Genomic DNA, 9,676 nt, shown 5'->3' with positions numbered 1-9,676 from the left:
CACCTATAGTGTACGAGGCACAAAGCCAAGCACTTAGGTGATAAGACAGATCTCAGCCCTTGAGGAGTGTACTGTCTTCTGGCAGAGCCTGTGTGGATACAGATTATAGCAGAACACCTCTAAGCTGGAGGCCAGACCTAGGAGTTTTAAAAGGATATTCCGTGTGCTCAGTCACATGAAGATGGACATACAGACAGTGGGATGAAGAGCCCAGAAATAAACTCTCACATAGATGGTTACATGATTTTCAACTGGGGCATCAATACATTCAATGAGAAAGGACAGTCTTTTCAACAAATGGTCTTGGGAAAACTGGATATTGGCAGAAGAGAAAAAAGAATGAAGCTGATATACGTCATATACAAAAATTAACTCAAAATGGATGAAAGAGCTAATGTAAGAGCTAAAACTATAAAACTCTTAGAAGAAAACATCAGAAGAACTTCATGGCATGGGACTTGGCAGTGATTTCTTGGATATGACATCATAAGTTCAGGCACCAAAAGAAAAAATTCGACAGTTTGGATGACATCAAAATTAAAAACTTGTGCATCAAAGGACAGAATCATAACAGAAGGAAAGGACAGCAGAAGGAATGGGAGAAAATATTGGCAAATCATATATCTGATAAGAGGTTCATATCCAGAATATTAAAGAACTCCTGCAACGCAACAGCAACAAAAAGCAAACAACCCTATTAAAAAATGGGCAAAGGACTTGAATAGACTTCTCTAAAGAAGAACAACAATTGACCAATAAATACATGAAAACATGGTTAACATCGCGAATCACTAGAGAAATGCCAATCAACACTGTGATGAGACACTTACCCCTTTACCCTCTTGAGTAACAAGGAAGAAAGTAAGAAGTATGGGTGAGAATATATCCCGGGATATATACACACACGAGAGTTGAAAGCAGGGACTTGAACAAACATTTATATACCCTTGTTCATAGTAGCTTTATGCGTAATATCCAAAAGTGAACTCACTGCCCAGGGATGAATGAATAGACACGCAGATGGATGCGATGGAATATTATTTAGCCTTAAAAAGGAATGAAATTCTGAGACATGCTACTATGTGGATGAGTGTTGAGGACATTATGCTAAGTGAAATGCATGAGTCACAAAAAAGATAAGCACCATGTGGTTCCATGTATTTGAGGGATCTTGGCAGAATCGGAGAGCTAAAAAGTACAATAGAGGTTTCCGGGGCCTGGAGTTTCAGTTTGGGATGATGAAAATATTCCTGAGGTGGATGGTGGCGACGGTTGTACACAGTATAAGTATATGGAACGCCCCTGAGCTGTATTTGTAAAAATGGTTAAGATGGTAAACCTTTTTTTTTTTTTTAAAAGATTTATCTATTTATGCATACAAGAACGGGGGTACAGGCCAGAGGTGTGTGTGTGGGTGAGAGGCTTCACCAGAGACAGAGTGGGGAGCAGAACAGGCAGATTGACTGAAAGGCACTGCTGAAGGGAAAGCAGTGGGTGAGTCAGGAGAGGTCTGCTGCGTGGGTAGCTCCCTGGCTGGGGATTGAACTCATGCAGCAGAGGCTACAGATAGCTTCATAGTGCTGTGCTTAGCCACTTGCGCCACCAGGGAGGCCCAAGATGGTAAATCTTATGTGTATTTTAGCACAATTAATTTTTTTCTTATTCAGAAAAAGTGAACATTCACTTAAAAATCACACCACTTAAGTGACTGGCAACCTTTTGTACTATGAAGGGATGGTGTGAATGACCAGTGGGCAAGGTGATGGCTGCCCAAATATAGCATTTTAGTGGGCAGTGGCTATGACATTGCAGTGGGCTCGGGCCACAGAAATGTGAGTTTTCAGGCATTTATCTGTTTTGATAGGTGACAGAGACTTTTGCTTGACCATTGTCAAACTAAGCAAAATTTGGCATTAAGCTATCCAAACTCCAGAACTATTGTCATTTCTGAATGGAGCTGGTCTCAGTGCTTCAGTTGTGATTACAATATAAGAAATACCATAACAGATAGAAATAGGTGTAGAGTGCCATTTGTTTACTCGTAAGACATTTCTGCAGACTGTATCCCAGGAGACAGGACAGAGTCCTCTGAATTTTTTTTTCTTCTTTGGGTGTCATACTTTGCTGGTAGGATTCATTTTGCCTTATTAGCACAACTGATGTCATGGAAGCCCGACCCTACTTTTGTTCAATGGGGAGACCAGTTGTCCCAAGGGTTTTGGAGATTTGTGTGCGGGCGTGTAGGACTGCTCTCAGCAACAAGACCGGCGAGGGGGTGAGGGCAGCAGGAGCATTGCCATGGGAAGAGGGCATGGTCCTTCAGAGTTGTGCAAAGGGGGACTAGAGGGTGGGCCTCCTATCCCACAGTCATTGGTGCAGGGCGTGGGAGTGGCCATCACCTGGGGGAGACGCTCTCCTTGGCCATTGCAGATAGCTTGTTGACATAGTATTTTCCTTTCTTTAGGGTTTATTTCCAGAAGTGGGATCATATGGTTGTTCTATTTTTAATTTTTAAGGAACCTCCAGACTGTTTTCCGTAGTGACTGTGTCTGTTCACAATCCCACCGCCAGTGCACAAGAGTTCCCTTTCCTCTACCTCCTGGCCAGCATTTCTTATCCCTGGTCTTTTGGATGACAGTCGTTCTATAGGCACGAGGTGACATCTCATTGTAGTTCTGATTTTGCATTTTGATTTACACCTTTTCAAGTATCCGGTGGCCATTTGTGTATCGTCTTTGGAGAATAAGGCCTATTCAGCTCCTTTGCCCGTTTAAAATATTGGATGATTTGTGTTTTTTTTTTTCCTGTTGAGTTTTATGAATTCTTGATATATTTTGGGTATCAATCCTTATCAGATACATGATTTTTAAAATATTTTTCCCCTTTCGTTGGGTTGTCTTTTCATTTTGTTGATGGTTTCCTTTGCTGTGCCAAAGTTTTTTAGTTTGATGTAGTCGCACTTGTTTATTTTTTATTTCGTTGCTTGTGTCATGTCCAAAAATTCATCGCCAAAACTCTGTTTTCTATCACCGTGGATTAGTTTTGTCTGTGTTTTAATTTGACATGAAAGGAAGCATGAAATCTACTTTTCCCCTTTCTTTTATACTGCTCATATTTTCTTCTAATAGTAAAAAAAAATCCTTTTATTGTCAACATTAAAGAATAAAGAATAATATTACGCAGCATTAAAAATAATTGCCCTTAGATCCACTTCCTATAGGTAACCACTGAATCTTGGCCTATTTTAAAACAGCAGTGGTTCTCAAAGTCTGGTCCTCAGACTGACAACATGAGAGGACTTGTTAGAAATGCAGAATTTCCATCTTCACCCTAGACTCACTGAACCAGAAACTCTGGGGGTGAGCCAGCAGTGTGTTTGAAGTCCTCCTGGCATTTTTGATGCATGTGCATTTGAGAACCATTTCTTCACACTTCTTTCTCTCTCTTCCCCTCTCTTCCTCTTACCTCCTCCCTTCCCCTCCTAAGTGGGATCACTCTAATCACATTTCAACATTCTACCTTTTCATGTAACAACTTGTCAGAAGTGCCACCATGTAATAACAAGTAATGAGTTTACTTATTGAGATTAAGAAAAACTGTGTGGTCTTTAAGTGTAGTAATGAGGCAAAATATGGCAGGTTTTAGCTTTTGCCTTCTCTTGAGATAACTGTTTCCAACATGGCCATGTCTGTGGACAGCTTCCCGTACTTCTTCTCGTCACTGTTCGGCTTGATGATGCCGGAAATGTGTTTGGATGGAATGACTCCAGCTGTATGAAGGAAGATTTACACAGACCTTGTCTCATGTAGGGCTGCAGAGTAGCAGTTTTATGGAGGCAGATGACATAGGGGGTTGACACTTGCGGTTCCCAGATAAGAAATCATCTTGAGTCGAGGTGGGCAGACAGAAGGTCAATGGTAGAGGAGACATCCTGAAGAAAAGATAGCTATGCGGCTCCGTTGGAGACACCATCTGGGTCCTTGGTTCAGGTTGAACAATGACCTTCACTCTTGCCCCATGACACAGCACAGCTGAGGAGCACCATGCCCACTGTGGACACCAGCCTGGCAGGCCTGCCTTTAGTCCACCTCAGAAAATGCCTGTTGACTCTTCCTGCCTTGAGATGATATTTGTTACGCTGAAAGAGGGAGGCAAGAGACCTTATGCAGAATTGTCCCCAAGGACGTCCCTCTACATAAAGGCTTTCCAGTCATCTTACACGAAATAATCTTTCAAGAATGGCCTGTGAGAACTGGGGAAGTGACTTGCCCAAGGTCACAGAGTTGGCATGTGCTGGTGATGCTATGCTCTCCTATGCCTGGGTTCTGTCCACTTTCCGCTCTGGTGCTGCCTCCAGGAGTGTGTGTGGTCCTTTCCGATTCCAGGGGACAGGGCATGAGAAAAAAGGGCAGTGTCTGGCTATCTCAGAGCTATAGGGACTTCTGGGAAGAGAGAAGGAGGGAAACATGAGTGGTAGTGTGACAGCACTGACCTGAGTGGGTGCCGGGACCAGGTTGACCTGGTCGGAGCTGAGGCCCTTATGGGTTGTTTGACTATGTCAGTTATCTCTTGCTGAGTAAAAAATTACTCCCCCAAAATGTGGCTTGAAAACATACACATTTACTCTCTGAGTTTCTGTGGGTCCACAATGCCGAGCCTGCCTTCTGGATCCTCTCTTCAGCGTCTGTCATGAGGATACAGGAGGTGTCACCTGGCGCTGAGGTCTCACATGAAGGCTCAGCTGGGGAAAGGCCTTATCTGAGTCAGCTTGAGCTGCTGTAACCACAGACTGGGTGGCCTGAATGGTAGGCACTTACGCCTTCACTTCTGGAGACTGGACCTCAGACAGGGTGCAAGCCTGGGGAGGGCGTTCTGTCTGGCTTGGAGCCGGCCCCCTTCCTGCTGTGTCCTCATGTGGAGGCAAGAGCAAGCTCTCTGATCTCTTCTTACCAGGCCACCCATCTCATCAATCATGAGGGGCCTCCCCCTCATGATCTCATCTAAACCTAACTACTCCCCGAAGGGCCCGTCTCCAAATACTAGCACTTGGGGGAGGGGGATAGAGCTTCAGCATGTGAATTTTGGGGAACACAATTCAGTTCGTGGCGGATCAGCTTCCCAGCTGACTTCTGTGGTTGGCAGGACTCAGTTCCTCACGGGGCTTGACCACGCATTGCCATTCCTTGCCGTCTGTCGGTCAGAGGTCGTCCTCTGTTCCTTCCACACGGGCCTCTCTGCAGGTAGATGACTTAACCGCTTTGAGTCCTCCCCTTTTTGCTCCCTAACCTGGGGATATTTGCAGCTATCCTCGTGTCGTCGTGGACAGTCATTGAGGTCAAGCGGAAAGCAGTTTGCACAGAGGTGGGCCCGGTGCTGGGACTTCCTAAATGGCAACTGTGATTACAAACTCAGGAGGCGACTATTGCTCAGACAGCCTATGGGGCTGTGTCCCCTGTCCCCTGACAGAACACCAAGATTTCTATACAATTTCAAACTACAGAGAAAGCACAGTTCTTTTCCTGAAGTGTCTCCTACCGCTTGACAGAAGGCTCAGAAAACCGTGCCAGGGAGTACAGAGCGCTCACACTCTGCTGTCCTTCCCAGCCAGCCGCCCAGAGCAGGCTGGAGTTTTTTTTCACAGCTGGGGAGTGGCCTTTATAGCACCCCTCGCCCATGGTGTGCCCCGCGGCGGGTCTTCAGGAAGCTTATGGAACCCCCTTGCCGTCCATCTCAGTTCATGCTGTCTTAAGCTAGGGTCTGTTCTCTTCAAAGCATGTGTCTGCTCCTTTCCCTGCCCATCGTCGGCACAGTTACCAAGGTGAGGGGGCGATTTCCAGAGGCCTTGGGAGCTGCATCCTTCTCAACCATCACTTGGGGCTATTTCAGGGGTAAGTGTGACTCTCTGTCTTACCACCTCCGGAGAACATAGTCCTAATCCTTTCTGTGTAGAAATAAGCCCGGACTGAGTGTCTGTTCTGAATTATCTTTCTGCCTAAACAGAGCCCAGGAGGGACCCTGACTTGCAAAAAATATATTATCCAGGCTGATGCTGATGCTGATTTCATTTCCTAAAAGAGATTGGGTCCAAATAAGATTTTAATTGAATTCAGCCCCTTGACCTGACACTGACTTGGTTCTCCCTCTCGTGCCTTCCAACATTCGACAAGGGAGGAGGAGGAATAGACAAATAAAGCGATTCACATGGATTTATGGGCCGAGCCACTTCCACATTCCATAAAGCCCAAATGACTGTATAGGAAACAGCTGCAGTATTTGCTGGGGCCTGGTGAGGCTCATTACGGGCCCACCTCCTCACGGGCGTGGCGGGCTCCAAATGGAGTGCAGTGGAGGGAGTAATTGACTCTGCCGCCCGGGCACCTGGGGTCTCTGCCACAAGCCCTAAGCCAGTGGGCAAGAAAGGACCCTTCTCCCCGGGGCAGAGGGAGGCCTCAGAGCCTCTAGGAGGAGCTGGCCAGAGAGCCAGGAGGAGGCCAGATGGGATTTTGTGGCGCATATCTTTGTTCATTTACTCAAGGATTATTTATTGAGCACCTACTAAATGTCAGGTGCTGTCGCCGGCACCAGGGACACAGTGACAAACATGGCCCTGCCTTCTGAGGTGGTACAGTCTAGACATCTCTGTCCAAGACAGTAACTGCTCGCCACAGTGGGCATTCACATTTCAGTTCATTAAAATGAAAGGGAGTGAAAAATTCAGTTCTCTGCTCACCACATTTCCAGTGCTCGGTAGCCATGTGTGTCTAGCAGCTAGTGTACCGGACAGCACAGGTGTAGAAAATTCTAGGTTTCAGACGTGCTAGTCTAGTGTGGGTGCTGGGAGGGTCTGAAACAGTCATCAAGTGAGCAGACATATACAAAGTTCAGATGACTTCTGATGTGGTGGGTGCTATGGAGAAAATAAAGTGGGGAATGGATTAGAGCTGCCCTTTGAGTGGGTGTTCTGGCTGGCCTCTCTGAGGAGGTGACAGAGAGGCTGAGGTCCGGGAAGCAGCTGAGCAGACAGTGGGTCCTTGGAGCGTTCCCTGAAGGAGGCTGCTGTGGCTGGGAGTAGGGAGGTGAGAGAGATATGAGACAGGGCCAGGAGTCGGGTAGAGGCCCAGTCGCGTGGGCTCTGGAGGAAGAGAAGCGCATTCAATGTTAAATTGTGGGAACCATTGCAGGAGTTCTACCAGGGACGCATCATCACCTGCTTTCCTGTTAAAAGCTCAGCTGGCTCCTGGGGTGATCAGGAATTGAAGGGAGGCGAGCAGGAAGGAGGCTATTGAAGCCGCCCAGGGGAGAGAAGCTAGCGCCTGCATCAGGGGCAAAGGGGCGACAGCATTCGCGAGGCGCTCGCGTCCCATCTGACAGTATGGGGACAGTAGCGGTCGCCAGGGCGTGCTGTCACCCAGACGAGGGCACAAGAAGGCTGGATGACCACTCTTGGGACTTCTGCTGGAACTCCTGGGAAAGAGTTTACCTTCCTTGCTAGAATGCCAAGCTGGGGTGATGTAAGGTGGAGCTCCTGGGGGCCACCCTTTGCCTTGTTCTGGGGAGAGCCTGTCACCAGCCCAGAGAGTTGGAGAAAGATACCCTGTCCTGCCGACACTGCTGAGGGCCTGGACCCAGCCCTGCTGACATACGTCCTGAGGAGTGTGGGTTGGCGCCCATATTTACATTACATATGTATTTCCTTTCTGGGCGAGTTAGTCCTCTCCTTTACTGACTTTGCTATTAGACTGTTGGTGTTGTTCGCATGTATTTGAAGAAACTTTTTTTTTTTTTTTACTATTTATTGGTTTTTAATCAAGGTGAAATTTATATAACTTAAAATTAATGTCACAATTAACAATTCAGAGACAATTCTGTGGCATTTAGTGCCTTCCCAGTATTGTACGACCACCACCCTGTTTAGTTCCCAGATACTGTCATCACCAGATACCCTCATCCCCACTGCCCCCCAGCCCCTGACAACTGCTAGCCTACGGTCTGTCTCTATTGGTTTATCCATTCTGGATATTTCATACAGATAGACTCGTAAGCATGGCCTCTTGTGTCTGGCTCCTTTCACTCAGTCTCACATTTCCAGGGTTCATCCATGTGGTGATATCAATGCTTCATTTTTCTTTATGGCTGAGTAATATTCTGTGGTATGGACAGACCATATTTTATTCACCCACTCAAATCTGTCATGGGCATTCAGGCTGCTTCCACTTGCTGACTGAGCAGGGCTGCTGAGAGCGTCTGTGTTCTTGGTCTGTTAGAATTGGATCTCAGGGAGTCTGTGGCCTGTGAGATGTGCTGCAATAATGTTTCCTAGTTTGCTGCCTGTCTTTGCTTATGGTGGTTGTGACCAGGCAGAATTTTGAACAAAATGTTATAGAATTGAAGCCGTCATTTTTTTTTTAAAGATTTGTTTATGCATACAAGAGCTGGGGTACAGGCCAGAGTTGCGGGGGTGAGAGATTCAGCAGAGACAGAGTGGGGAGCAGAACAGGCAGATTGACTGAAGTACACTGCTGAGGGGAGCAGCAGGGCGAGTCAGGAGAGGTCTGCTGTGCCATGTGGGTCTCTCCCTGGCCGGCTGGGGATTGAACTTGTGCTGCAGAGACTGGGAATTGCTTCATAGTATGGTTCTTAACCCCTTGTGCCACCAGGGAGGCCCCTGTCATGCTTTTATGGTTTGAGTTTTGTGACGCTATTAAGAAGGTCATCCTTATGCTTGAGGTTATAAAATAGTTCTCCCATAAAAGCTTCTACTTATCCACCCATTTTCTTATCCACCAAACAGGGATTAAAAACAGCCCTACTTCCCCCATGCCCACCGTCCCCCAGCTCCAGGTTTTTGTGAGGAGAACCCTCTGTAAATAAGAGAAACAATATGATAGGGCTTTAGGAAAAACCCAGCGATATAGCCAAGGAAGGCCTGTTGACGTTGCCACTACGAGAGTGTCTGTGTGGCCCCCTCTGGCATGAACAGGCTGAATTCTGTTGTTGCTTCCATTTTGCAGAACAGAGGTTGAAGGGCAGAGGAGTCACTGGGCCACCAAGGCTATATTCGTTGGTGGCAACGTGGAAAATGTCACAAAAGATACCAGCTATCATTAATCTTCCTGGGAGGGCTTCATATTTGACTAGAAAAATAAAACTGTCTTGAAACCAAAGACTTTCCTGGTCTCTCGTCTTCCAAGTAGAGTCTTTTTTTTTTTTTTTTAATTCCACCAGGAAAGGAAACCAGTACAGTGGATCTGTATTATTTAGCCTCTGTGGTCACTAACGCCTCATCAGTGGCCATTTGGGACATGTTTTCCTTATATCTTTAACTCCCAAGCCTGTTATTGTTTTTTAATGGCAGATTTCAGGTTGACACTATACTGAACCAAATGTAATGACAGAGATTGAAAAAATATGTGAAACGTTGGCAATGGTAACAGGAAGATGGCCTTGGGCTCGAATCCTGGGCCCAGTTCCTCGGGCTGCGAGCCGGGCCGGTCTGGACATGTGTGTGACACGGATAGAGCCTGGTTGTGTGGTCTTGGGCGAACTGCTTCACTGCCCTGTGCCTCTGTGTCTCCTTCCCTAAAAGAAGCACTTGACTCGCTGGGCCGTGGCGAGCAGTTGGGGATACGCTCTGCACAGAGCTTGGCCCAGCGCCTGTGTGGAGTGAGGGCTTGAT

Source organism: Talpa occidentalis, unplaced genomic scaffold (assembly GCF_014898055.3).
Source record: "Talpa occidentalis isolate TD23 unplaced genomic scaffold, MPIMG_talOcc4v2.1 talOcc4.10, whole genome shotgun sequence".
In the NCBI taxonomy this organism is placed as follows: domain Eukaryota; kingdom Metazoa; phylum Chordata; class Mammalia; order Eulipotyphla; family Talpidae; genus Talpa; species Talpa occidentalis.
This window is presented reverse-complemented; position numbering follows the sequence as displayed.